The sequence below is a fragment of the Cupressus sempervirens genome, chromosome 11 (genome assembly GCF_028749045.1).
Source record: "Cupressus sempervirens isolate cs-2001-9-10 chromosome 11, ASM2874904v1, whole genome shotgun sequence".
NCBI lineage: Eukaryota > Viridiplantae > Streptophyta > Pinopsida > Cupressales > Cupressaceae > Cupressus > Cupressus sempervirens.
In genome coordinates, this window is record NC_143128.1 from 837,292,841 (window position 1) to 837,320,653 (window position 27,813).

Consider the following 27,813-nt stretch of genomic DNA (forward strand, 5'->3'; position numbering starts at 1 on the left):
ATGAAAACAAAAGAATCAACAATTACTTCACCAACAACAGATTGGTACAGAAAATTGGAAGTATTTTTTGTTGATGCAAGATTGCTCAAAGACCAAAGATGCTCTTGCATCAAATTAAAATATATATGGTTCACTAGAGGAGATAATCCTCTTTGACAATGTATAATTCCATTTGGGGTTGGAATAGGTTTTTATGGAAAATATGGTGGGAGATGAAAATTAATTTTTTTAGTTGAGTTAGAATTTGAATTGTTATAAAAGAGGAACTATATGTCAAAAATAAAAATTTTCCTTCTTCTTGCACTATCTATAATTTTCATCTATAAGATTTGAAATTAGTGGAAAAATGGCTATTTGCATATTGCTTTTTGGTGGGAACTAGAGCCCCTAATTTTCAGCATTTTTTAGCAGTTAAAAAAATCTTCTTTTTTTAATTTTAAATATTGCATGAATTCTTTTTCAAAAAATAAATATTAATAATAATTGTAAGCTTCATCCATTTCTACATATTTCATCAATTTACTTCATTTTCAAATTCTAAACAATAAAGCCACTTTTATGTTGTTGAATTTGAATATTTTTTCTTTTGTAAAGATTTTCCTTTATAAAAGGGAAACATAGGTTTGTGCTTACCATGACCAAGAAAAAATAATAAAGAATTGAAGGATGATGATTGGGTCAAAGATATGAAAGATTAACATGATCAAATTAATAAGAATGTCACTTGAACTTTAGATCCAAGCTCAACAAATAAGAATATGATATGCACAAAGTGGCTAATCAAGAACAAACTGAATGAAGATGGTGTAGTGTTCAAAAATAAAATAAGATTAGTTTGCAAGGGATGTGCACAATAGGATAGATTAGATTATAGTGAAACATTTGCACTAGTTACTAGACTTAAAGGTGTTAGAATGTTAATAGCCTGTCCAACTTATAAGAAATCTACTTTCCTAAATGTTGTATTAGAGGAAGAAGTTTATATTAATCAACTAGGAAGGTTTGTGTCATCAAGGGATCAAGATATGGTGTGTAGGTTGTAGAATTAATTCTATGGATTAAAGAAAATATTGTTGAAAAGATTGTAGAAAAAGAGAGTATGAGTAATGAAGAGTGGGTAGAAATGAAGAAGGGAAGAGAAGTTTTCCAAAAAAAATGATTTGAGAGAAAAAGGAAAAAACCTCTCAAGGACACTATTTCACAGATAGTAGAGGTGCTAGATACACTTCATATTTAGGTGACAGAAGTTGAGGTTATACCTCAACCAGGTCACAAGGAGATCTACAAGGACACACCCCCCCCCCCCCCAACAAAGAAGACATAAATTATTAGAGCATGCACCTACAAGACCTATAAGATAGAAGGAAAAGGTGCATGCCCTAATAAATCCAAGGTTGTAGATAAGAAGAAGAAAAAAAAGGTAAGAAAGTTAACAAATGAAAGGAAGAAATTGAGACAACAATAATTGCAAAGGTTTTAGAGATAAATATTGAGGAAGAAAGGAAGAAGGGGAAGCCTAGTATTAAGAAGATCACATAAAGGTTAGAGAATGAAGGAAAATTCTACCAACTTAAGAAATACTACATAAGGTATGTTGAGAATGATCAAATAATAATTGAAATTATATTATTAAAAATTGTTGAATTTTAAGAGAAACCATGTAGAAGTATAAAATAATCCATAAATGAGAAGATTGAAGTGAGAAAATAGTTAGTACTTGAAGAAGATCAAAGAATTAGAGAAACAAAATTGGTTAAACATTGCACAATAATCATAGTTGAGGAATTATAAAGTAACTTAGAGAAAGAAAAGACAAAAAAGAGGACCAAGATGAGGATTGTAAAGATGATTTTAAGATAGTATGATGAGGATGCAAAGGAGATAGAAAAGGCATTAACAAAAGTTCTTGATGGACTTGGTTCAAGGACAAAAAATGTTTCAAAATTTTCACACATATAAGTATGTATACCTATAAAATAACAATCACTCAAGTCTATTGAGAAAATTGTTGATATTAATAAGTTCTATAGAAAAATTTAGAAACAAAACTTCCATGTGGCTAGTATCCTAGTTACACTTGAGAAAACCCTTGAAGATATAGAGAAAGATCAAGATACTTTTATGTATAAGGTTTTGAATATTGTAGCTATTAAAGAGATTTTGATATAGGTTAATGATCAGCCATGGTAGATTACTAATTATGAGAATGAACATGAGTAGGACAAGGATAAAGAACAAGAGGATGAAGTTGCACCACTAAATCAAAGCTTAAATTTATAAAAATGAACAAAAACCTTTATTTATCATAGTAGATACTAGTACACAGGATAATATTCAGTTTGTTACACCTTTTGAATATATCATAGTAGCACGAGGTAAAATTGCATATATATTAGAGAGAAGAGAAGGAAATTGATGCTACACTATTCACTCTTACTTCATCACTTAAATCATTGTTGGAAAGTTACATTAGTCAAGATATTTTGAACTAAGGAAAAGGAAAGATATTAGAAGTGTGTGAGAATACCAGAATACACATTGGAAATACTAAAAAATGAATTTCCATCACATAAAATTATTAAAGGAAATAATGTTGATTTTTATGATTGCTATACTTAACTTGTGGAATCTATCAAGGCTAGGGAAGAAAGAGAATTCAAAAGAGAACAATTCCATAAGGTATGTCAAAAAATCTCTAGTGATGTCCAAGTGTTTGACTAATGGATTAAGGATATGTAAAGGAATGTACTAATGAACGAAAGGAAGTGTACATTCCTTGCACAAAAATCTATAAAATGTGTTGGAGATTCCATTAAGTGCATCACAGATTATGAGATAAAGATAGAGAAATTAGCTAATGAATTTTTTAAGAATGAGCTAAGTGTAGTTGATATGGATAGGAAAGAGAGAAAACATTCGATGTTATTAGTGTTTTGCAAAGAGAAATAGGTAGCATATTGGCAAGATTATCATTATTGTGAAGTATACTAACACCAAAGCTTGAGATGATGTAGAAGAAATTAGAACTATTGGAGTCTTCTAAGAAGACTTATCAAGTTTTCAAGCCAAATGATTTGCATGGAGAAATAATTCCACCACATATTATTTTTGGCATTGTATGAGTAGTTAAGAATATGAGAAAAACTTGGGACACTGATTTTGGGACATTAAGGAGAAATTGTTCAAAAATCCTAAGGTTGGAATGAGGACTTTTTAGAGTAGTAAGTTTTTGACTTGTACATTATTTACTCACCTTTTCCATTGATGTCAAAGGGGGAGTTATATTTGTAAAAAAATATGCATGTAAATAGCAAAAGGGAAAGTACAGTATATAAAGAAAAGGGAAGTAAATAATGATTAGGTACATTTTTTTTGGTTAAGTTTTTTATTTTTTTGATAGGTAACAATTTTTTGTATTGATTATAAAAGATGAAGCTTACAATAGTATGCAATAATTTTAAGTGGACATTTAAAAAGTCCTCTTGACTACCCTCCCTCCTTAACATAAGAGTTAATATATGCTAACAAAGCCATAAACACCTACTAGCATATCCCATCCCATTACATAATATAATTGCATGTTCTGGTGAAGCTACCAATCATCCAAAAAGATTCAGGTTGCTCAATTCTTAAACTAGTTTACAACATCTTCCTTTGTGAAATTTGAGATGGAATGATCATCCTCCACAGATCATTGCTTTCTGCATGTTCCACTAGTGCCCATCTCCCCTACCAAAGACACATCAATCCAAATTCCTACTCTCATGGACTCCCCAGTAGCATTACATCCTTCCTTGTCTAGCTAGTATCTCAATGGTTCTCTAGATGGTCTCACACTTTTTCTTGGTGTCATCTTCATAAAACCCTTCTTCTCATCACCCAACACCTAGATATTTTCCTACAAAAAATTAACCACCTTCCTCCATCCTTTGGCTACTTTTGGTAGGTGTACCCCTTGGGGAGTTGTAGAAGAAAAAACAACCAAAGGTTGCAATGAAGAATCTCCACCCCCAATCAATCTACATGGTTCCTACCCCATTTCCATTCCTACACCTAGAATGACACTATCAATAACCTCATCTACTCCACGTAGCCATTATGGGTCTAGACACACAACAATGACCCTGCATACTTCCACTTTTGTCTTGTTAGTCTTAGAATGGTTTTGACATTTGAGTGTCAACACACTTAACCACTTTTCATATAGAAGTTGAGTATACTACATATGTTGAGCCACAATATGTGTCAATCCAGAATTCCAACAGGTGTCGAGTGACTTTAGGTGTCAAGCATTATATAGGTGTCGAGTGATATATAGGTGTCGAGTCACAATTGATGTTCAGCAAGTTAGAACACTTCATATGCCAAGAAAGACAGAATGTAATAGGTGTTGAGCAAACCAGGATCAAGTATGTGTCAAGCACCAGTAGTCTAGTATGTGTTGAGTAACACAAAATCAACATACGAGTTTGTCGCCTCACAAACTCATATGTAAACCATTTTTTGAGTTGACATAGAAGAATTTTGAAGGATAATAAAGATAAGAATGAATCTTTTATATTTTCTATGAAATTAGCATGTAGCCAATAAGAAAAATGGAGAAGGCATGCAACTAATGAGAAAAGTGCAAGAAATGAGTGGGAATTAAAGATTCAATATGGATCATAGATCCATACCTAACCATAGGTCTATGAAGTCTTTATAAGAAGGCTTAGACCTCATTATTTCATGTTGTTGAATAGAAGTTAAGGAATTTGCTAAGTAGATAGCGAATTTGTAAAATAGGGTAAATAGTAGGGGCATCAAAGACTTAGTGAATTGAGTAGCAATTACACATCTAGTTCATCAAAATAGAACAAGGGTTACAAATAGATATCAGAATGAGCAAGGATCACATCAAAATGAGAAAATCAAGTGTCTAAAATAAGCAATTGAAGATTGTAAGCAATCAGGTCAAAGATTTCTAATACTCTTTAGCAATTGTATTAGATAGTGAAAATCCTATGATGATAGGTTAGCTTAACAACTATTTTGTAGATCCTTTGAAGAGGTGATTAAAACCTTTAATAGGGTGACACTTCATTTAAAGTGTTTGTAAATCCTTTAACTAGGTCACTATTGACACAATGTAAAGCCTTTAATAGGGTAGGGCTTTCACAGGGTAGACTATCAAGAGCGGTCAAATAATTATTAATGCAGTGATTTTTTGGGTATCATCCGCACTCCAGTTTTACCTTGTTATAACTCAAGGGTTTCAAGGTTACCAAAATTCTAGTGTCATGTGTTTACTTACATGTGTTTTCTTTATGTTTATTTGATATGTTTGCATGCATGCAATTTACTTTCAGTTATTTATTTTAAAAGGATTTGAAAAGATTAAAGTGTGGTACTTCTGATTCACCTCCCCCCCCCTAAAAGTACTCTTCCCATTTGAATATTCCAACAATTAGTATTAGAGCAAGGTTTTCACAAGGAGAAGCCTAACAACTTAGAGAAAAGATTTGAAAATGGAAGTCTTCAAACTTGAGAAGATCATAGACAATCAGGTGATTGATGTGCATCTCGCTCTACACAAATTGGAAGAAGCCAGAGAAGAATTGAGAAAGTCCTTTAAAAAAGGAAGGATACAGCCATAGCTGAAAATGACATACACTACAAGGAGATTGATACCACACAAGTGTTTTCCAATAAAGATTCCAAGGAATTTGATGCAGAAATAGTAGAATTAATGAAGAAGAATAGAGCTCAAGTAGAAGAAATCAGAATACTCAAGCTTGAACAAGAATCACAAGCCATAATGCTTTGTGAAGTGACTAAACAAAAGAAGAGAGCTATTGAACACAAGGCTATGATAAAAGATGACAAGATAAATCTTACCAATAAACTAGAGGAGAATATAATTGAGTTTGAAAGAATCTCAAACATGTAGCTTGACACCTTAAGCCAGATGATGAATGCTCATCATGAGCTAAACATGAAGGATATTGAGATCTCCACCTTGAAAATGCAAAATGAACAACTACAAAATGACTTGAAAACAGAGAAGGAAGTTGCAGAAAGCTTCAACAAAACCAATGAGGCTATCAAGTACTTTGAATAGTTACTAAAATCACCAAGGGCTAGTAATGATACTTCAGGACTTGGTTACACTAGCACTGAACAAGGAGAATCATCCAAGACTAAAGAAGAAAGGAGTAACAAAGGTAAGAATACTAAACCTACTTGTAATTTATGTGGTAAAAAGGGACATACCTCTAATTTATGCAGGAGCAGGAATGGCCATCAACATGATAAGCCTAAGAATGCAAGCTACTGTCATAAGTGCAAGAAGCAAGGACATCTAGCACATGAATGAAAGACTAGGACTATCAGAACACTAAGATTTGAGGGTCACTACTACAATTGCAAGAATTATGGACATAAAGCATTTGAATGCAGATCAAAGCCTATGTGGATACCCAATTAGCCTACAAAGGGAAATAACCATGGTCATCACTGTAATTGGGACTATAACACCATGTATAGCTATCACTATTGTCAGGAATATGGAAACATCCCTAAAAATTGCATAAGGACACATTTTGGAGGGAACTACAGTAGGTGGTTAAGCCAAACTACATGTTTCAGTTGCTTGAAGATTGGTCATATCGGCAGGTATTGCCCAAAAAGGTCCAAGGCACCCAAGTCAAGAGTCAACAAAGGAAAAGAGAAGGTAGATGTTGAACAAATTAGAGGGTAAATGAACAAGACTTGGAAGAAGAAAGATGAGTGCAACACATCAAATCGAGGGATCACTTCACCCAAGAGGTCAAGTGATCACACCTCATCCAATTAAGCATGAATAGGTGTATGGGACTGATATACAAAGTTATATCATATAGTCCCAAGACAAAGAAGTATTGCCAAAAAGAAATCACCATGAGGAAAGATGCCAAGTCAAAATTTGAAGTTTTTGCAAATACTGTCAAATTGTTCTCAAATGCCGAGTAAAGTTCCAGTGCATGCCAAGTTGAGATATTTCAATGGAATTTGAGTGAATAAAATTTAATGGAAGCTGAGTCATGTTGAAACCTTCAAGTTTCAAGTTTACAGTTGTATGCACTAAGCATTTAATGATAGGTTTTGAAAGGTATAAGGTCAAATTTTGATCATTTTTACACCATTCGAACATAGAGAAAAGATGAGAAGAGTACAGAAGTGATCAAAGAGAAACCTTGAAGCCATTTGCATCAATTTCAACAGTGATTTAGTATAAATTTCATCAGTCTAAGGTATTTATCAAGTGCCGAGCTATGCAGCGTGAAAGTTTTAATATATTAAAACCCTAGATTGGTATAATGGCTTCTAGTTCCAAGAACCCCAAGGGGAAGGAAATTCATGAGGTCTAGTTAGTTAGTAATGAGGTAAAAAAACCTAAGTTTAAGCCAATCTGTGAAGTTTCCTACAAAAATGACCCTACCAGCACATTGTCCATTATTCCACCCAAAGTTGTCATGGTGCAAGATGTAAGGAAGTTCTACAACTACAAAATAGGAGTAGTAGGAGACCTTAAGATATTTCAAGCCTATGGCAAGCTGTGTGATAACAAAATTTTGAAGGATGAGTTTTAGATAGTTGAGAAGAAGGGTTTAACTCATGCCCTAGTTTACCCTACAAGTTTTAAAATAGAATGGATATGAATTGTATTGAGTATGATTCACAATGGCTATCTATGGCTAGAAATAGGACTAGTTAAGATTACAAAGAGTATAGTACATAGGGTTATGAGTTTCCCAACCCTACATCAGCCCAAGACCCTACGCAGTGATTCTAAAGAAGTTATTGAAAGGAATATAGGGGTTAAGTGGAATAAGAGGGGTATGCCAATTGATAGTGTAATAGATCCTCTTCTAGATTTTGCAGTGAGAGTGATTTCTCACAAATTCTACCAATCCAGTAGATTGAACAATGTACCATGTATAGTTTTTGATGTAGTTTATAAGCTTGTGAAGAAATATCATACATATTATCTAGTAGAACTGATGTTGCAACAAACAAATGAGAACTTAGGAGCAATAAGAAGGTCAAAACGTGTTCAATGCAAGTTTGGTTTAGTTCTTGTGTGTATATTCTTTTATGTCTTGGAAAAGTTTCCATCAATAGGAAAGGTGAACTAGAATCCAAACAAAACTACAATCACTCAAGTCAATGAGTACATTGATCAGATGGGTGACAACTTTGAAGCCCAAATGACAAGCTATTTTGAGAATTTTAAGAAATTCATGAAACAAAGAGTGAGAATACCAGTTTCCCTAGTGGAAAAACATATCAATGACATATTCTTTTTGGTTGAAATTGACTATACCTATATCTAGGCAGCAATTCCAAGGGTAAGATGGATAAGACCATTAGGTTATGAACTTGATGTGGATGAAGCCTTAGCAACAGTCACAACATTGCTTGCAGAAGAGCTTAATAAGGAGGCTCCTCATTTTGGAACATATGATGTTGTGCATTCCAAAGTAGATATGGAACTAAAAACAACCTCCACCCTAAAGAAGAAGGATAAACTAGTGAAGAAAATAAAGAAGAAATTTGGTGCAGATATTGAAGGGGCGTCAGGTGTTGAAGAGGAAGAAGAAGAAGAAGGTGAGAGTGAAGAAGAAGAACAAGGGCAAGGTCCAATGGAATTGACCCAAGGCTTAGGAGAAGACAAGGAGGAAGGTGTCAAGGAAGAAGAAGCCAAGGAAGCACCTACACATGCCAAGTCTAAGAAGAGAAAGGCTAAAATTCAGCCTCCAGCCCAACCTAAAGCAAAGAAGGCTATAGGAACAACACAAGCTAAACCAAAGGCACCAGTAACAAGGGCTACCACAAGGGCATCTTCACAAAAGGCCAAGGAGGAAACAAAAGAAAAGAAGAAAGCTACTGAACAGACTAGTGAAGTGCAGAAGAAAAGAAGAAAATATGTAGCACAACCAGATTCTGATAAGGAGGAGAAGATTGAGATAGAGGATATTAGCCAATTCTAAGCAATAAGCCATCCTCCCAAATCTACTATACATAAAATTTGTGAAAATATTAAGAATATAAATTTGAATGATTTGAAAAACCTTGATTTCAATAAGCTGAGCAGAGAAGAACAAAACAAAATAGAGGAATCAATGTATGCCATGATGGATAAATTTAAGAACACACCTCTAGAGCTAGACAATACCATGCCTAGGGAGCTATATGAGATAGTTGAAAACAAATGGCATTATTGTCTCACAATGGAGAAGGAGATCAGAGAATCTACCTTAGCTGATGGGACACAACCCAAGAATAGAATGGACACAATAGAAAAGGGAAATTGTATTAACTGAGAAAATAAGCTAGTACAAACAATATAGAGAAAATAAACTTCAAAACATGCCCTAAGGGCTTACAATAGCATAAATCTGGAGATAATTTCTCCTTTCAGTACCTCCTCTCAAACTCCACTCCGAACTGCCTTTTACAATGCCATGAATCTCCTTAAATAGAACCCGGAGGGTTAAGGACTAGGAGTACATTCTAGAAAGTACTAGTAGGCATCCACCAACCAAATAGAAGGTTCCAGAAGCTACGTTAGAAGTCGGTGCAAATCTAGAAGAATCCAAAAATAGTAACCGAACTTTCGGGAGGCATAACTTTTGAACCATAGTTTCGATTGATGAACCGTTTACATTTTTGAAAAGCTCTCAAAGCACTTTATAGCCCTATGGACAAGATTTGCTCATCCCCCATTTTTTAGCCCTTTTTGAGGTCATTTAATGCCCCTAACTTGACTTTGAAGCATGCTTAGGAGGTCTCCAAAACTCGAAAAACTGCAATAACTTTCAAACCGTGGGCACTTGATTCTTTTTTTGGAATGCTCTAAATCACAATTACATTCATCTGGCCAATTCACACCTTTTAGGTCACCAAAATGATGGCCAAATTGCATGCTCCTATTTTTTCAAGATTTTCTAGCACACTAATAGTTGAACTGTGAGAGTTGGAACCTTTATTTGACCCAAATGGGTGTCCAAAAATGAAAACACATGAAACAGAAACTAAGTCTAAGTACATTTTTTTGGGTGACACAGGATTGCCCTTATACCTTTGGATGCTCCTGCATCATTAGCACAAGTGATGCTTGACCTAAAAAGAGGTCAAATTACTAAGGCTACTAAGAAACATGGTGGCAAATTTGCACCAAAATATAGAGCCTTCAGTATTCTACAAAACAAAATTGAGGATGTAGTAAATAAGTCCACACAATTGTGGAAGTCAATATACAAAGTGAGTGATGACAAGGATGCAAAAGCAAATAAGGCTAAAGCTAGAGAAAAGGAAAAGAAAGCGAAAGTAGTGGAGGAGGAAAAGAAAATAGAAGAAAAGATAGAAGAGAAGAAAGGAGAGGAAGAGGAGCAAGAAGAAGAGAAAAAAGAGAAAGAGGATAAAGAAACAAGAAAAGAACAAGAAGAGAAAAGAGTAGAAGAAAAGGAAGATGAGAAAGATAAATAAAAAGGAGAGGAGGAAACACAAAAGGGAGAAGACATGGCAATAGCTGAACAACAATAGTAAGAGGAATAGAGTGTGCAAGACACACAAATGCCACCTCCTAGCCCTCCTCATGTAACCATCACACCTGCAAACACAATAACTATCAAGGATGTTCCTGAAATTTCTTCTCAGAACATAAATTGCCTAACTATAGAGGATCTCTCCAAGATCCTTCACCAATCAACTTTGCAGGTATAGTTATGCACAAATCTAGTATTGGTGAGTGTAGATGAGTTATAGAAGGTAGTAGTAGAACCAAAAAGAGATAAATTGAGACCACAAGAACCACCTTTCATCTATATAGCTACTATTACTCAAATTTTAATGCTTCCACCACCATCTCCAACAATTGTAATAGTAGCAGGTGACACCATTCTAAACTAAGTGTAGAAGAAGGAAAGTCTGATGATAAGAAGGAGGATACATCAAAAGAAGAGGAGAAAGCTACTATTCAGACATTGGTAGAGCTACCAAAAATAGGCACTCCTATAAAAACTCTTTAGAAGCTGAGCATTGAAGCTAGACCTTTTTAAATCTCCACACTAGACTTGAGCTCAACCAAGGTAACTAGGGTACTTCACTATGGATACCCTGAGCTAGATGAAGAGATAGTAGTTCCTTCTTATGACTCAAAGACTATCACCATGGAGCATATTATAGAAATGCAAGATGCAATAAATAGAAGGAGAAGACAAGATATACTTAGAAAGGAGTATAAGAATAAACACGCAAAACATGAGATTAAGGAAATCTTTATGGATGCCTTCAGCTTGCAGTCACCAAATGAGTCAAAGCCTATAATGGAACAATTATTAGACAACGTTGACCAAGTGACAAGTGAAGACCAGGACACAAATGTCAAACTTATGGATTGGTCTAAAAGGAAGTTTCAAGGAAAGGAAAATGAGAGAATATCAAGTGGTATAGCACTTGCACAAGTTGAATTTGCCAAGAAAATTGAAAAGGTCAAAAATGTACTTGAGAACATTTTCTCATTGTACAAAAAGCTATGTGATTTTTCCAATTTCACACAAGAGATAGGCAAAGGATAATGAGCTTGGAGAGAAATCTAAATATTTCTAACATATAATTACCAAAAGATCCAGCACAAAGTGAAGAATTTTGCCCAATCACTTCACACTCAAAGAGAGTTAGCTACACTTACAAGTGAAGAGGCCGATATAAAGGCCAAATTGATGTAGATTCAGTCCTCCATTACCCCACATCTAGAGATCCTCCATAAAGAACAAGTCTATGCTAAAAAAATTCTAAAGAAAGATCCTAATCTTTCTACATTATATGGGCTTGTACATCTTGCTACAAAGACTACCATCTAGCATAAGTCACTTGAAATTGCTTTGGAAAATTGGGATGTAGCTCTGAAAATGATAATGGAGGTAAATAGTATATTTATGGCTAAATATGGTATTACTCCTTAGAACCCTTTGACATAAGTGTCAAAAAGGTAGAGAAATAATAAGGAAGATATAACCAAGGGATAGAATACTAAGCATTTTGATTACATTCTTTCATTCATTCTTTTGAAGAATAAAGGGGGAAAGATTGTAGAGAGCCAAATAGGGAGAGATAAGAGATAAGAAATAATGTGAGAGAGACACAATTTTGGAATTGTATGGAAGATAGCTCTGATACAAAATATAGGAATACAAAGCACATGTATAGATTACAAAAATAGGGTAAAGGAAAAGAGTATCAGGTATATTCAACACAAAATTTTGGTTACAAGAATAGACAAGGCACAATTAGCTCAGGGGGGGTTATAAGGTATTTTAAACAAATTTTGAAATTTTGTACATATGTAGAGCAGATTAGATAGGGTACTCATAAGGGCAGATGAATAATGTTTAGTTAAGTGTTTTTGACACTCATGTCAAAGGGGGAGATTATTGGTCTTAGAATGGTTTTGACATTTGAGTGTCAACACACTTAACCACTTTTCATATAGAAGCCAAGTACACTACATATGTCGAGCCACAATATGTGTTGAGCCAAAATTCCAACAGGTGCTGAGTGACTTCAGGTGCCAAGAATTATACATCTTCCAAGTGATATATAGGTGTTGAGTCATAGTTGATGCAGAGAAAGCCATAATGCTTCATGTGTTGAGCAAGACAGAATGTAATAGGTGCCAACAAAACCAAGATCAAACATGTGCCAAGCACCAGTAGTCCAATATGTGTTGAGTAACATAGAATCAAAATATGAGTTTGTGGCCTCACAAACTCAAATGTAAACAATTTTTTGAGCCAACATAGAAGTATTTTGAAGGATAATAAGGATAAGAATGAATCTTTTATATTTCCTATGCAATCAACATGCAACCAATAAGAAAAATGGAGAAGGCATGCAACTAATGAGAAAAGTACAAGAAATGAGCAGGAATTAAAGATTCAATATGGATCATAGATCCATACCTAACCCTAGGTCTATGAAGTCTTTATAAGAAGGCTTAGACCTCATGATTTCATGTTGATAAATAGAAGTTAAGGAAGTTGCTAAGTAGATAGAAAATTTGCAGAATAGGGTAAACAATAGGGGTATTAAAGACTTAGTGAATTGAGCAGAAATTACACATCCAGTTGATTAGAACAGAACAAGGGTTACAAATAGATATCAAATCAAGCAAGGATCACATTAGAATGAGAAGATCAAGTGCCTGAAATCAGAAATTTAAGATTGTAAGCAATCAGGTCAAAGATTTCTAATACTCTCTAGCAATTGTATTAGATAGTGAAAATCCTATGATGATAGGTTAGCTTAACAACTATTTTGTAGATCCTTTGAAGAGGCTATTAAAACCTTTAATATGGTGACACTTCATGGAAAGTGTTTGTAAATCCTTTAACTAGGTCACTACTGACATAGCCCAAAGCCTTTAACAGGGCATGCCTTTCACAAGGTAGACCATCAAAACTAGTCAAACAATTATTGCTGCAATGATTTTGTGGGTATCATCCCCACCCCAGTTTTACCTCCTTATTCTTGGAGGGTTTCTGGGTTACCAAAATTCTAGGTTCATGTGTTTACTTTATGTTTATTTGATATGCTTGCATGCATGTAGTTTACTTTCAGTTATTTATTTTAAAAGGAGTTGAAAAGATTAAAGTGTGGTACTTCTGATTTACCCCTCCTCTCAAAAGTACTCTTCCCATTTGAATATTCCAACATGTCTCTACAACTAAAAGTGCTAGGACCACAAAGAGGGACACTATATCTAGGTTGGACCTCCTCCTCCAATAGGTGTCCAAATATTTTGGGCCAAAAATCTCTATGATGCCACTCATAAATTCTTACTTGTTGAATTAAAAAAAATTCTTCAAGCACCTCATTATGATCTTCCCTTCATACACTTATGTCTGATTATCTGATTCCAAAGCAAAGTTGGCCTCCATCTTTGAAAATTCTACCAACTTCTTTGTACAAAAAGAGACACCGCCCTTCTTAAAAACTCACCCTTGAAAGATCTAGAAGCCCACACTTTGAGAGTTTAATGAGTGTGGATCTTTTGTCATGCATAGGGGATTACTTCCTCATGAGTTTACTTGATACTTGATGTTAAAATAAATAATTGGAAGTTACTCCTTCAAAGGGGAGGCTAGTGATCATAATACCACTTAAAACACAAAATCCTTAATCTAAATTAAGAAGCCTAAAGTCGTTAAAAATGTCATTCTGGTTCCCAAAATGGACATTCGGTCCCAAGTTGGCCAACTTATCTGCCACCTTATTTTGCTCCCTATAAACATTGGATATCCTGAAGTCCTCAAACTCCTTAATTAGGAACTTTATCTGGCTAGTGTGCTTGTCAAGATGCCAAGACTCCAATTTTCCTTTCTTGATCCCATTAATAATAATCTTTAAATCTCCTTCTAGATGCACTCATCTAATACCAATTTTAACTCCTAAGACTAGAGCCTCTTTAGTTGTTTCACATTCCATCACATTATTGGTTCATCCCTTAGTCTTTTGGCCACAAAGGTAACTTATTTACCTTCATGAGCATCCCCATCAAAATTTATTTTTATCCATCCTTCCTATGGTGGTTGCCAACAACACATTTCTTTTCTTTGACAAGGATTAACCCTTAAAGGCCCATTAACAGGTTGGTTAAGTTTTTTATTAGGATAATATTTTGGATAGCTTTACAGTTCTAATAGTTTTGATACTTAGTATTGTTCACTAAGTATTGTCATCAATGAAAAAGGGGGAGATTATTGTCAAATAGGTAGATATGGAGGAAAATATGTTGGCATTTATGGAAACATTAAATGTAAGGTCACATGTACTTAGGTACAAATTTAGATTTTGTTGAATAGGAAAATTCCAAAAGTATGATTCAACATTATTGTCAGTAGAAGAATTTGTTTAGTCAGTGACCTTTAATGAATAAATATTAATGGTCACAATTATGTATTACAATAGAATGGGATCTATAGATTATGTGATTATTTTTGGTAGTGTTAAGATATCAAATGGCATATGTTTTGAATTGAAAGCATGAAGACTATTGATCTCGAAACCTTTGTTGTTTATTAGTGTCCAAACACTTAGTCATTTACTAGGAAAGGATGAATACTCATCACTATGACCAAGTCATTTAGTGAAGGCCAAGAATAATGGACTTATTTATTTTGCACTACATGCCGAACAATTTAATGATTGTTGAGCAACCTAGTTGAGACTGGAGCATATGTAAGCCAAGTTACTTTTGTAGAGATCGAATAAATTGAATAGATAGTTTTTTTCGATAAAATAGAAAAGCATATGCATATAGAAGTTGAGTGTCAGTATAAATGACAATGATGATCGAGTGTCAACACATTCAGATGTCAAGAAGTTTAGTTTTGACATACGATTTTGTAATTGTACGAACAACTATATAAATATTTTTGGCTGACTTCCATATGATATCTAATGTTTGTAGAGATAGTTAAGATAGAGATTACATGTCATTATAGAAGGAAATGATCTCAAGGAATACAGATCAACCAATTAGAAAATTAGATATAAATGACAAAAGATAATGAATTGTAAACCGTCGATTGAGATCTCAAACTTTTGAAGAAAACCTATTTAAGGAGCATTCTAACCCTAGAATCATAGAGAATGAAAATAAAAGGGTGTGATGTGAAGACAAGAATGTGCAAGTAAAGAAGAAGACAAGGAAAGAATAGAGTAGAAAGGCTAAGTCTAGAATTAGATCAAATAAGAGAAATCAAAGTAGTGAAGGATTGAAAGGAGATATTATATTAAGAGATTAGATAAGATATTTTATAGAGGAGATCCAAAATCATCTTGTAGAGAAAATTGAGGGTCAGGTACTGAATCAATTTTGAATCATGGTGAATCTATTAATTGAGTGATCCTAATAGGTCTATGTAAATCTTGTAATAGAGTCCTTACTTAATTGTAAGTGTTAAATCCTTTAACTTGGTAAGGCCTAACATTCTTGAATATTTTAATAGGGTAGACCCCTCACAAGGAAGATCATATATTATGATCAAACACTATGACTCTAATAGGTTAACTTTCTTGTTGCAATAGTGAATATTTGTGGGTTTCATGCCTACCTCAATTTTACCTTCATAATGAAGTTTTTCTAGGTTACCAAATTATTTGTGTTATAAGTTAACTTTGATGGATGTGGTGAATTTGATTTACTATTCAACATTACAGTTTTAATGAAAGATATAAGATATGAGATGAATTAGGTGTGAATTTAGTATTTTGATTTTATAAGTTCAAGTTTAAGATCTTTATTCACCCCTCCCCCTTAGTATCTTGTTTCTCAGTAATCCTTCCAACAATTGGTATCATAGCTTAGTTCTCTTAAAATAATCCTAACAACTTAAGAGGATCAAGTCATAGAGATGGAGGAATACATGTTGGGAAAAATCATTGAGAACTAGATGATTGAAATATAGATCACATTGCAATAACTTGAAGGAACAAGAGAAGAGTTAAGGAAATCACTAACAAAAAGGAAAGAGATAGAAATATAGTAAAATGAAACTCTATATAAGGAAGTAGACATAGAAGGACTACTTGACAGTAGAAAGACTGGTGATAATAGTGAAGCAATAATAGAACTATTGGAGAAGAATAATACCCTAGTAAAAGATGCAAAAGAACCTAAGATAGAACATGAAACTCAATTAGTATTATTATGTGAAGTAATAGAGAAAAAGAAGAAATTTGAAGAAGAAAAGTCATGGCTAAAAAAGAAAAAAGAAAGATGGAAACTAGACTTGAAGAATGATCATTTGAAGTACAAAAGCTAACAAACAATTAGTTGGCAATGATAAATCAATAAATAGTTTTTACTCAAGAAGAAAATGGAAAGGACTTAGAGATCACAAACCTAAGGTCACAAAATGAGAAAATGAGAAGTGATTTAAGGCATGAAAATGAACTTATGAAAAGAATGAACAAAAAAAGTAAGGCTATCAAGTACTTTGAAGAACTAATGTGATCACCTAGATCAATAAAAGACACCTCTAGATTAGGATATAACAAGAATTTTTCATCTACTAAAGAAGGAGAATCATCAAAGAGTGGAGAAAAAAGAAATGCTAAACCAAGAGGAAAACCTACATGTCATCATTGTGGGAAACCTGGTCACACAAAAATTATTTGCAGAAGCAAGAATGATATGAAAACCTCTAAACCTAAGTCTATTGGTAATTGTTCTAAATGCAAGAAGATAGGACATCAAGTGCATGAATGTAGATCAAAGAAAAGTATTCATTCACCATGGTTAAAGGACATTTCTATAACTATTAGAAGTATAGACATAGAGATCATGAGTGTAGATTCAAGATTAAATCCCTTTCGACACATGAGAAACAAGCACATGCACGAAGAAAATGCAATGCCTAAAATTGGGATTAGAATAAATGATAAAGTCATCACTATTGTCTAGAGTATGGATACATTTCAGAGAATTGCATCAAGACACATTTCAGAGGAAATTAGAAGAAGTGGTTTAATGGAAAAATAATATGTTTCACTTGTCTCAAAGTTGGACATAATAGTAGAAACTGCAAAACAAAGGAGATGAAAAAGTTGAGGGAAAGAAAACATGGATAGAGATAGTGAAAGATGGAATTAGTGGATCACAGAATGTTGAGATCACCCAATCCAATGGATCAGGTGATCACACCACATCTAACTAAATGAAGAAGGGTTGTAGGAACTATATAGTCAATGATATATATTACATCAGTTCCTAACATAAATCTATTAAAAGTTCATATATGCATAAGTTAAGATGCATTAAAGAATAGATCAATAAAAGGGAAAGTAAAATAGAATAATTTTTTGCATAAAGTATCGAGCATCAGTGGTGCAGTCTATATTGATCGAGCTTTACAATATAGACTTGGTGATTGAAAAATTTGATATATTGACTAAATGAATTAGTGTTGGTCGAGTAATGTAACCTTGACCAAGCAAGTATAGAGACCGTGCTAGCTTTCATACACCAACCTAGTATGAGAGAATTTATTACAGACCTAGAATGGAAATTTGAAGTTATTAATCAAATTTGAGCATACATTTTTATCCACTAAGAGATTTTGTAGCTCACAAGTGATTTTAAAGGTGATTTCAGCAATGAAGCAAGTAGATCACAGTGGAGCATCGACAAACTTGTTAACATCTATAAGTGACACTTTTTGGTACTGAGTAAATTATTTTTAGAAGATATCATAGAAAATTTAATTTTTCAGGACCCTAGTTTAAATGGAAGGATCAAGTGAAATGTTGAAGGATAAGAACACTCAAATTGTGATGAATGACTAGTATCCACCACCAAATTTTAGGGATAGTATAATTGCTAATAAGATTGAAGATTATATTGGCACCCTGTTGTCAATTCCACCCAAAGTTTTAACTATCCAGGATGTAAGATCTTGCTACCTATACAAAGTAGGAGAGATTGGAGATTTTGAAATAAGGGAAGCTTATGAGAAGCTATATAGAAACATAGTCTTGAAATATGAGAACAAAATAGTTGCTGAGAAAGGGCTTACCCATGCCCTAGGGTTCCCAAAGGTTTTCAAGGTAGAGGATAAAAGTCATTCTTAGTCATATCCATGACATGAAGATATGGTTAGACGGTGGACCAATTAAAATCAACAAGGCCAGAATATGATGAGTAACTGGTTACCCTACCTTGGATCTACCTAAAAGCATAAGGAGTGCACCAAAGAATAAAACTAAAAAATCTAACCAAAGAAAAATGGAATGGTAGAGGGATGTCAATTGATGAGATATGAGATCTTGTAATTGAGTTTGTAGTTCATGTGATTGCACACAAGTTTTATCAATCCAGTCGAGTGAACAACATGCCATGTATTGCAATAGATTTGGGACACAAAATTGTGAAGAAGGATCATACTTCTGACCTTGTCAAGCTACAACTACGACAACTATTAGAGATCATGGAAGCAATCTAGAAAGCAAAGAACACATCATGTAAGTTTAGATCTTTGCTAGTGTGCATATTTTTCTATGTATATAATTTATTTCCTATGATTGGAACTATAGCATGGGATAGGAATTGACCTTCTATGAAGTAGTTAAAAAATTTAATCAATAGCATGGGCAAAAATTTTGAAGCCATAATGGATAACTATTTTGAGGAGTTCAAAATTAAAATGAGAAACATAATGAGAATATTTAAATTAGTTGCTGATAAGTATTTTGATGAGATATGTTTTTTAGTGGACACAAATTTTGTACATGATTAAGAAGTAATATAAGTGATTTCATGGTTAAGGCCTATGCCTTATGAAGTTAATGTTGATGAGGTTTCAGCAGTAGTGAATGCACTTTTGTTTGAAGAAAAAGATGCTAATGTTGATCAATTCAGCACATATGAAACAATAATGGAAAAATTAAATGTAGAATACAACATGCCTAAAGCTAAGAAGAAAAGAAAGAGAAAGAGTCTTGAGGATAAGAATAATGAGGAAGGGGGAGGATTAGAACAACCTGCTAAGGTTGATATATGAAAAGGAAATAAAGAACAGAAAAGTAATAATTGTTGATCCTAAGATAAAAGATGATCTTAGTAGAGATGTGCAAAAGGTTATCACACCTCAAAAGCCAAAAGTTAAGATCATAACAAAATCTAAGATAGCTCAACCCCTTGCTATGAAAAATAAAGGAAGTTCATCAAAGAAGAGACTGGCCAGTTCGCCATAGAAGAATATACAAGAGAGGCCAACAAGAAAATTAATCGTTGCACAAGAGGAGGAAGATGATGGAGACATTGAGTCTAATGAACAAGAAAATTAAAAATTGTAAAGAGACTCTGTCCAATGACTATGGATTAGGTATGTGAAAATATTAGAGAATCCATAAATTTTGTAGGATTCAAAGAAATTACTTATGATTCTTTGAATAATGATTGTCAAGTTAAACTTGAAGAATATATGATTGATATGATGATTAAATTTTGACATACACCCTTGGAATTGGGAGATGGATTCCAGCGAGCCTATACAAATGAATAGATGCCAAATGGAAGTGGGCATTATCTACAGAAAAATAAATAAGAGAAACTACATTGGCACAAGCTATGCCATATTTAGGGAAGACACATATGTCTATATCCCTTAAAGATTCTATGAATAAATTTATGCCAAGAGATATAGGGCATATAGAATTTTGAATAGTAAAGATAATGAATTTGAACAAGACATCATCTAGGTGTGGAAATAAGTATTTGGGTTACTTACTCCAATAGTAGAAGTTAGAGAAGGAAGAGATGCAATTGAATTTGAAGATGCATATAAAGAAGAAGTTGCTAAATTAACTAAAAAAATTAAGAAAGTAGTGCATCAATGTGTACAATAAGAGTTTGTCACTATCAAAGACATATCTAACACACCTCCACAGAACCAAAATGTTTTAATTGAGGAAGATACCAAGATCAAGTGAGAAGGGGAAACAATTGAAACTATCACTACCCAGTGATACAACCCCCAGATCTCAAGTTTTGACTCAATCAGAGGAATTGGATGATGAATCAGTTAGATTAGATGAGTTCATTACATAACCCATTTATGAATTGAATAACTTGACACTAGAGAAGATGTAGGTGTTTTAAACATAAGAGGAGTAATTGAGAGTGGGGGTGAATCAATTGCCACTAAAATAAATCCTAGATCCTTTAGATGTCAACTATAAAATTCAGACTAATAAAATGGATTACTGTTGTTAATTAGTAAACACACAGAAATTGTTATAACTCGGTAAATGCATAGTGTGAATTAATTTAGTGAATCTTAAGATGTTATCAATAATTACTTGCAAGCATGAAAGAAAGAACATGAGCACATGAGACATCGGGATTTAATGTGGAAACCCAATTTGGGAAAACCACCAATGTAAGTAGTTACTATTTTTCACTCTTCTGAAGTGAGCCCTATTAGGAACCAACCTTGTTAAAGGTTACAAAACACACCATTAGGTGTGACCCTATTAAAGGATTTAATCACCCTGTTAGGAGTGGCCTTGCAAAAAGTCTTAAAACAATTCAAAGGAGTTACCACCTTGTTAGAGGATTTACAAATGGTTTTTAAACCAACTCTATTAAGAGCCTTTATATCATTGCTACAATGGTTAGAGAGTAACAATGAAATGACCTAATTGTGGATCAACTAAACTATTGATTATAGATCTCTGCTTTGGTTCATACTTGATCCTTCTTGATTGAATAGTCCTTTTCTGCACCACAAGGATATCTCTTTATCCTTCAAGTTTTCTTCCTCTTCTTATCTCTTACAACTTATTCAGCTTGCACACATCACATTCTCACTTGAAATTGCAACTTGACCTTTTACTTATACCTTTCATATTGTTAAGTCAACTCAAATACAAATTAGAATAACCAATATTCATCACATTAGTTGGCTAGAATCAATAGGTAAAATAATTTAAGCTTTATATGCCAAAACAAAAAAAATCCTTTGATAGCCGACCAAGCTTAGTAGAAACCAATTCTGAAGTGATTCCCTATGTTAACCAATAGAAGCTTGGTTAACACTGTGAACTTACAAAATTCCTTTGGTGATCAAGTGAACTTGGTTAGCACTAGTCCTCTATTCAAATTTCCCTTTGTTAACTGAGTGACCTCGGTTAACACTCTTTTCTACTTAACTTCCTTTGATGCTCAAGTGAGCTCAGTAGAAACTATCTTCTACATAGAGTAAACTTCAAGAATGCTTGGTAGACTAGGAAAACTTTCTTCATTGACCAAGTGAGCTTGGCATGCACTGACTGTCAATTGATATGAAATTTGTGCAACATCAATGACAACACATAATTAATCAATTGTATCCAACAATCTCCCTCTTTGGCATTGATGGCAACACAACATGTGATAGCACAACAAAATTTTGAGAACAAGTTTCTCCAGTTCTCTTAAAGTGTTCTCCCTCTGTGAAGGAACTCCTTAACTTCTCCCTTTACAAAGCTTTGGAAAGATATGAGATTAAAATTCTCCCTCTTTGAAAACACGTGCCAAAGATAATTTTGATTAGTGCCAGTGTACCTTGAGTACAGATTCATCTACAATATGTCCTTTGTCACTACTGCATCAATTGATTGATCTTCAACTTGGTTGTTGTTGATGCATCACTAAACTTCATTTAGTGAGCTTTGGATAGGAGAATGAGCCCTAGCTTACCTCTTAAATACAAAAATTCATCCTTAGGTAATGGCTTGGTGAATATATCTACAATTTTTTCTTTTGTATGCAAATATTCCAATTTGATTTCTTTGTCCTATACTAATTCTCTTACAAAGTGATATTTGATAGCAATGTGTTTTGTTTTGGAATGCATCACTGGATTCTTTGATATGTTGATTTCACTTGTGTTATCACAATACATCACTATTGGCTCTTTGATTTCAAACTTCATTCCTTCCAACAATTATTTGAACCAAACAATGATAGAGCAATTCACTATTGCTGCTACATATTTTGCTTGTACTATAGATTGAGATGTGTAGTTTTGCTTCTTGCTTGTCTAAGATATTAGCCTTTTGCCAATAAAGAATGCTCCATCACTGGTTCTCTTTCTATCATCAAGATTTCTTCTTAGATATCTTAGGATTCTTTTTATTTCCATCACATGGCTTTCTCTAGGTTTAGTTGAAAATCTTGTAAGTATCCCAACTACTAAGGCAATGCTAGGCCTTGTATGTACCACATACTATAGTTTCCTAAGCATTGATCTGTATAAGGTCTTATCTACTTCCTTGGAGCCATCATCTTTGGTAAGCTCGAGTCTAGTATACATGGGGGTTCAAACTAGTTTTGAATCTTCCATTCCAAATTTCTTGAGTATCTCTTTGATATACTTAGATTGAGTGATATAGATACCATTTCTATTATGTTGTATCTACAATCTAACAAAGAATTTTATTTCACCAAACATGGGCACATCAAATTCTTTATTCATTTGTTCTAAAAATGGTTTGCATAAATCATCATTTCTTGTGAATAGAGTATCATCCACAAATATTTTTGCCAACACAATCTTCTTGTCTGGTCCTTCCTTAATGTATAGGTTGTTGTTATCATTTTTTCTTTGAAAACCAATCTATATCAAGTAGTTATGTAGTCTTTCATACCAGGCTCTAAGAGCTTGTTTTAGACCATATAGGGATTTGTGTAATTTCTAGACCATGTCCCTTTTTTTGGATCAAAAAAACCTTGTGGTTGTTCAATGTAGACATCCTCATGAATAATTCCATTTAAGAATGCAAATTTAACATCCATCTGATATACTTTGAATCCTTTGTGAACTACATAAGCAAGTAAAATCCTAACACCTTCTAATCTTGCAATAGGGGAAAAGTTTCACCATAATCAATACCTTCTTCTTGAAAATAGCCTTTACATACCAACCTTGCTTTGTTTCTTGACACTTTTCCATCTTCAATTAGCTTATTTTTGAATACCCATTTTGTACCAATTACATTTTTATCTTTGGGCCTAGGTACAAGATTCCAAGTTTTATTCTTTTCTATCTATTCTATTTCTTCATTCATAGCCTCAATCTCTCGCATCCAACTTTATGGTAGCTACTTTGACATTTGATCTTGCTACTACAGCTTCAACTACTTTTTAGGCTAGGGCTTCCCTTTTTCCTAGTGGGCATATTTGTTTCCTAGGAGCTATGGGTGGTTCGACCATTTCCTAAGCTGATGTGGCTGCCTATGAGGCTGGTATTGGTGGTCAGACTATGCATCTAGGGTTTTGTGATATTGTGCATTTGAGGCTCTGTAACACAATGTCGATTATGATATGTAACTCAAAAAGGCTTGTTTTAAATTCTACTATAGTTGATAAGATCTCTATCAATATGGAAAATTTCTTGGACACTATTGCTATCTTTCACTTTAAAGGTTTCTAGCCTTCTATTTTGGATTTGCATGCATGGATTTCTCATGTTTGGAAGCCCTTCATCTCGAAGACTGCCCAGATTTATCCTTTGGCAAAGGGTTTTTTTGTCATGATCACATGCTGGTTGAGATTGAAATTTCTAAGGGACTCCCAAAAATGATTTCATTGGACTCTCCTCTTGGTTCTTGGAATATTCTTCTTAACTATAAGGGCATCCCCTTCCTCTATAGGAATTTCCACTTGACTAGTCACCTGGCCACCAGGTGCTCTTCCAGTAAATCTGGACAAAAAATGTCCCCTTCTTGGTGGAAAAGGGTCTCAAAAGACCACTACACATTCTGAAAGGTCCCTTTTGTAGGGAATGGTGACTCTCTGCAAGAAACTTTAGTGGTGGATTCTACTACTATTTCTCATAAACCATCTTCTCCTAGGAAGGATCCTCCTCTGGCCCCTTTTGTGGTGGCAACTGGTTAATCTATGGATTCTATTGTCCCATCTTCTAGTGTGGATTCAACTACTATCTCTTTTAGTCTATCCCCTCCTTTGGCTCTTTTTGTGATGGCAGTTGGTCTATCTCTAGATTTTTCTATCCCATTTTTTGGCATGGACTCTACTAGTGTCTCTGTTTGTCCATCCACTCTTATCTTGTTGGTGGATCTAAAGTTGGCTGTGGTGGTTGCTGGTCCATTTGATTATGTTGTTTTGGTTTTTGGGGTTTTTGAGGTAGTTCCTTTTGTGGGTGATGCTACTATTGTCACTTCCTCTTCTATGGCCTTCTCCTTGGTTTCAGGGGCTTCTAGAACTGGCTATGAAGGAGCTAATTTTAAGTGGCAAAAGGTTGCTAGTTTGGTGGAGGATGGATGGACTATAGTAAAGGGAAAAAAGGGTCAAACCATCCAATCTTGCTTTTGATATGGTACTATGGTCTAATAAGAAGGGTTCTAAAGGAAATTTTTGATACCTGGCTTTTGGCTAATTATCTCTATATTGTCTTTTGGCCTTTAGTTCTTAGTAGTGTGTCTCATCATGGGGTTTCAAGATCCTGGTCAAAACCTATTTTGTGGCTGTATTGTTCTATTTTTTTTGTGTTTCTACATAGGTCACCCATTTTTTGGTGACTCATTTCACCTTTAGTGGTTTTTTTGTATAGGGTTTCAAGTACCCTTCAAAACTTGTTTGCAGTTTTAGGTGTCCGCTCAAAACCTATTTGTGTGGCTGAAGAGTACTATGTTATCTGTGATGCCACCCTAGTCACTGTGTCTTTTTTAGTGACCTATTTCACCTTAGGTTTGATTTTTTGTTTGGTTTAGGCTTCATTGAAAATTTCTTGATTTGTAAAGGGTTTCAAGCTCCCTTCAAAACCTATTTTTCTTATAAAAAAATTTTAGTTTCCAATGCATCTTTAACACTTCTAGGTTCAAATTCATCAAGTAAACATGTACCTTTTAGTTTTTTTATTGTCATTGTTCCATTAGATTTGTCTCCAATAATCTGATCAGGTGCATGATGCCTTCTGACATATTTAGCCAATACAAGTTCTTTGACTTTTGAATGAACTGAATTGTCTTCATTTTGAATTTCAACTTCTGGCTTGAGTCCTTTTATCTATGGCTCGAGTTCTTCATTCTTGATATGCATTAACTCAATAGCCTCTAAGTGTGATCTAGGTCCCTGTAACTCAGTTTGAACTTCCTACAACTCAGTAGCTGATGGAGATTTGGTCAACTTGGAAGATGAAATCTCCTTTCTATCAATGTGTTTGGTAATGTATCAGGTTCATAGTAGACAAATATTCTATAATCCTCTAGCTCCTTTTTGCTTTCTTCTTCAGTCTTTTCTACAAACTCATCAATTCTCACATGTGCACTTTCTATGATTTTGTGAGTGCATAAATTGAGACATTTGTATGCTTTACTTCTATAGGAATATCATAGAAATATACCTTCATCACCTTTTACATCAAATTTTCCTTTTCTAGATTCTTTCAAGATATAAAATTTGCTACCAAATACTTTCAAGTAACTTACATTGGGTTTGTAGCCATACCATAGTTCATAAGGAGTTTTTTTTTAGTCATTCAACTAAACTTAGTTCAAAGTATGAACTGCAATGCTAATAGCTTCCTTCTAGTATTTGATAGCAACATTCTTCTCAATCATTAGTGTTCTTGCACAATCCATGATAGATTCGTTTATTCTTTCAGCTATTCCATTTTTCTTAGGAGTATCGAGGACTGATACTTGTCTTTTGATTCCTCTTTCAATGCAATTTTTTTTGAATTCATTTGAGATGAATTCACCGCCTCTATCAGATCTTAAGCATTTTAATCTTTTTCTAGTTTCCTTTTCTACTCTAGCCAGATACCATTTGAATTTCTCAAAAGCTTCTATCTTTTCTCTCAAATAGATAACAATCATCATTCTACAAAAATCATCAACAAAAACAATGAAAAACTTTCCTCCACTATAAGTTTCTATTCCAATGGGTCCACACAAATTAGTATGCACAATTTCCAAGACATCTTCTAACTGATAGTTTTTACTTTTAAAACTAGTCTTTCCCATTTTACCAATTTGGCAATTTTTGCATAATCCAACATCACATTTCTTCAAATTAGGAAGACTTCTTACTCTTCTAAGTTTGCTAATATTGGCCATATTATCAAAGTTTACATGACATAGCCTTCTATGCCATAGAAAACTTTCTTCTACTTGAGCAATGAAACATGAACAATCACCAAAATCAACATAAAATAAGTTACCTTTTGTTTGCCTACCTAATCCAATTAGATTTCCTTGGTTATCCAGTAGTCTTGTCTTGCCATTCATGAATTCTACCTTGAATCCAATGTTGTTCAGCTATGCTACACTCTTATATTATTTTTTTTAGTCCTTCAACCCAATATACATTGTCACATACAAGTTCATTGGTTAATGAGATTTGACCTTTCCCTTTTATGCAACAAGGTTCATTGTTTCCAAACCTTACACTACCTCCATCATAGTGTTCAAAATGTTCAAACTTAGTTTTGTCTCCAATCATATGAGGAGAACATCCACTATCTATGATCCATGTGTCATTTTTTCTAACATGAGAGACAAGTGCCATCTTATCTCCATCATCAGATTCATCTTTTACAGCAATATACATTATCTCATTTTCATTGTTATTAGAATTTTTAGCCATAAAACAAGTTTTCTTGCCTTTGTTTTTGTAGGATTTGTGACCTTTGAATTCCTTCTTGCCTTTGTACTTGTGGCTTTTCTTCTCTTCCTTGTCTTCTTCGTTTGGACACCTAGTAGCAATATGACCAATCTCTTCACAAGAAAAATATATTAGAGAGATTTTACCTTTGTACTTTCCTCTACTCCTGGAATATTTCTTTGTAAGTAAAGCTTCAATAATTTCAATATCACTATCTAAAATTTCTTCAATTTCTTCTTCACTTTCTGATTGATTGTCTTTTATTTTCTTTCCTCTTTCTTTGAGTGAGAGTTCAGCTTCAAATGTAGATTCAATATTCTTGGAAGTAGGAACATAGTTGTCAAAATTTTCTAGTTCAAAAGCTATCAATCTTCCTACTAGGGCATCCAAACTTAACTTTTGATTTGGATCACATCTCTTTTCTTGAATAGAAGATACTGTAATTGCATAGATAGGAAGCAAAGTTCTGAGTATTTTACTTACAACAGTCTCTTCTTTGATTTCTCCTCTAGATGCTCTTATTGCACTAACACTGGCCTTTATTCTTTCCACATATTTTGTAACATATTTTGAAACATTTTCATCTTCTCTCATCCTCATAGGATTTCTTCTTTGGC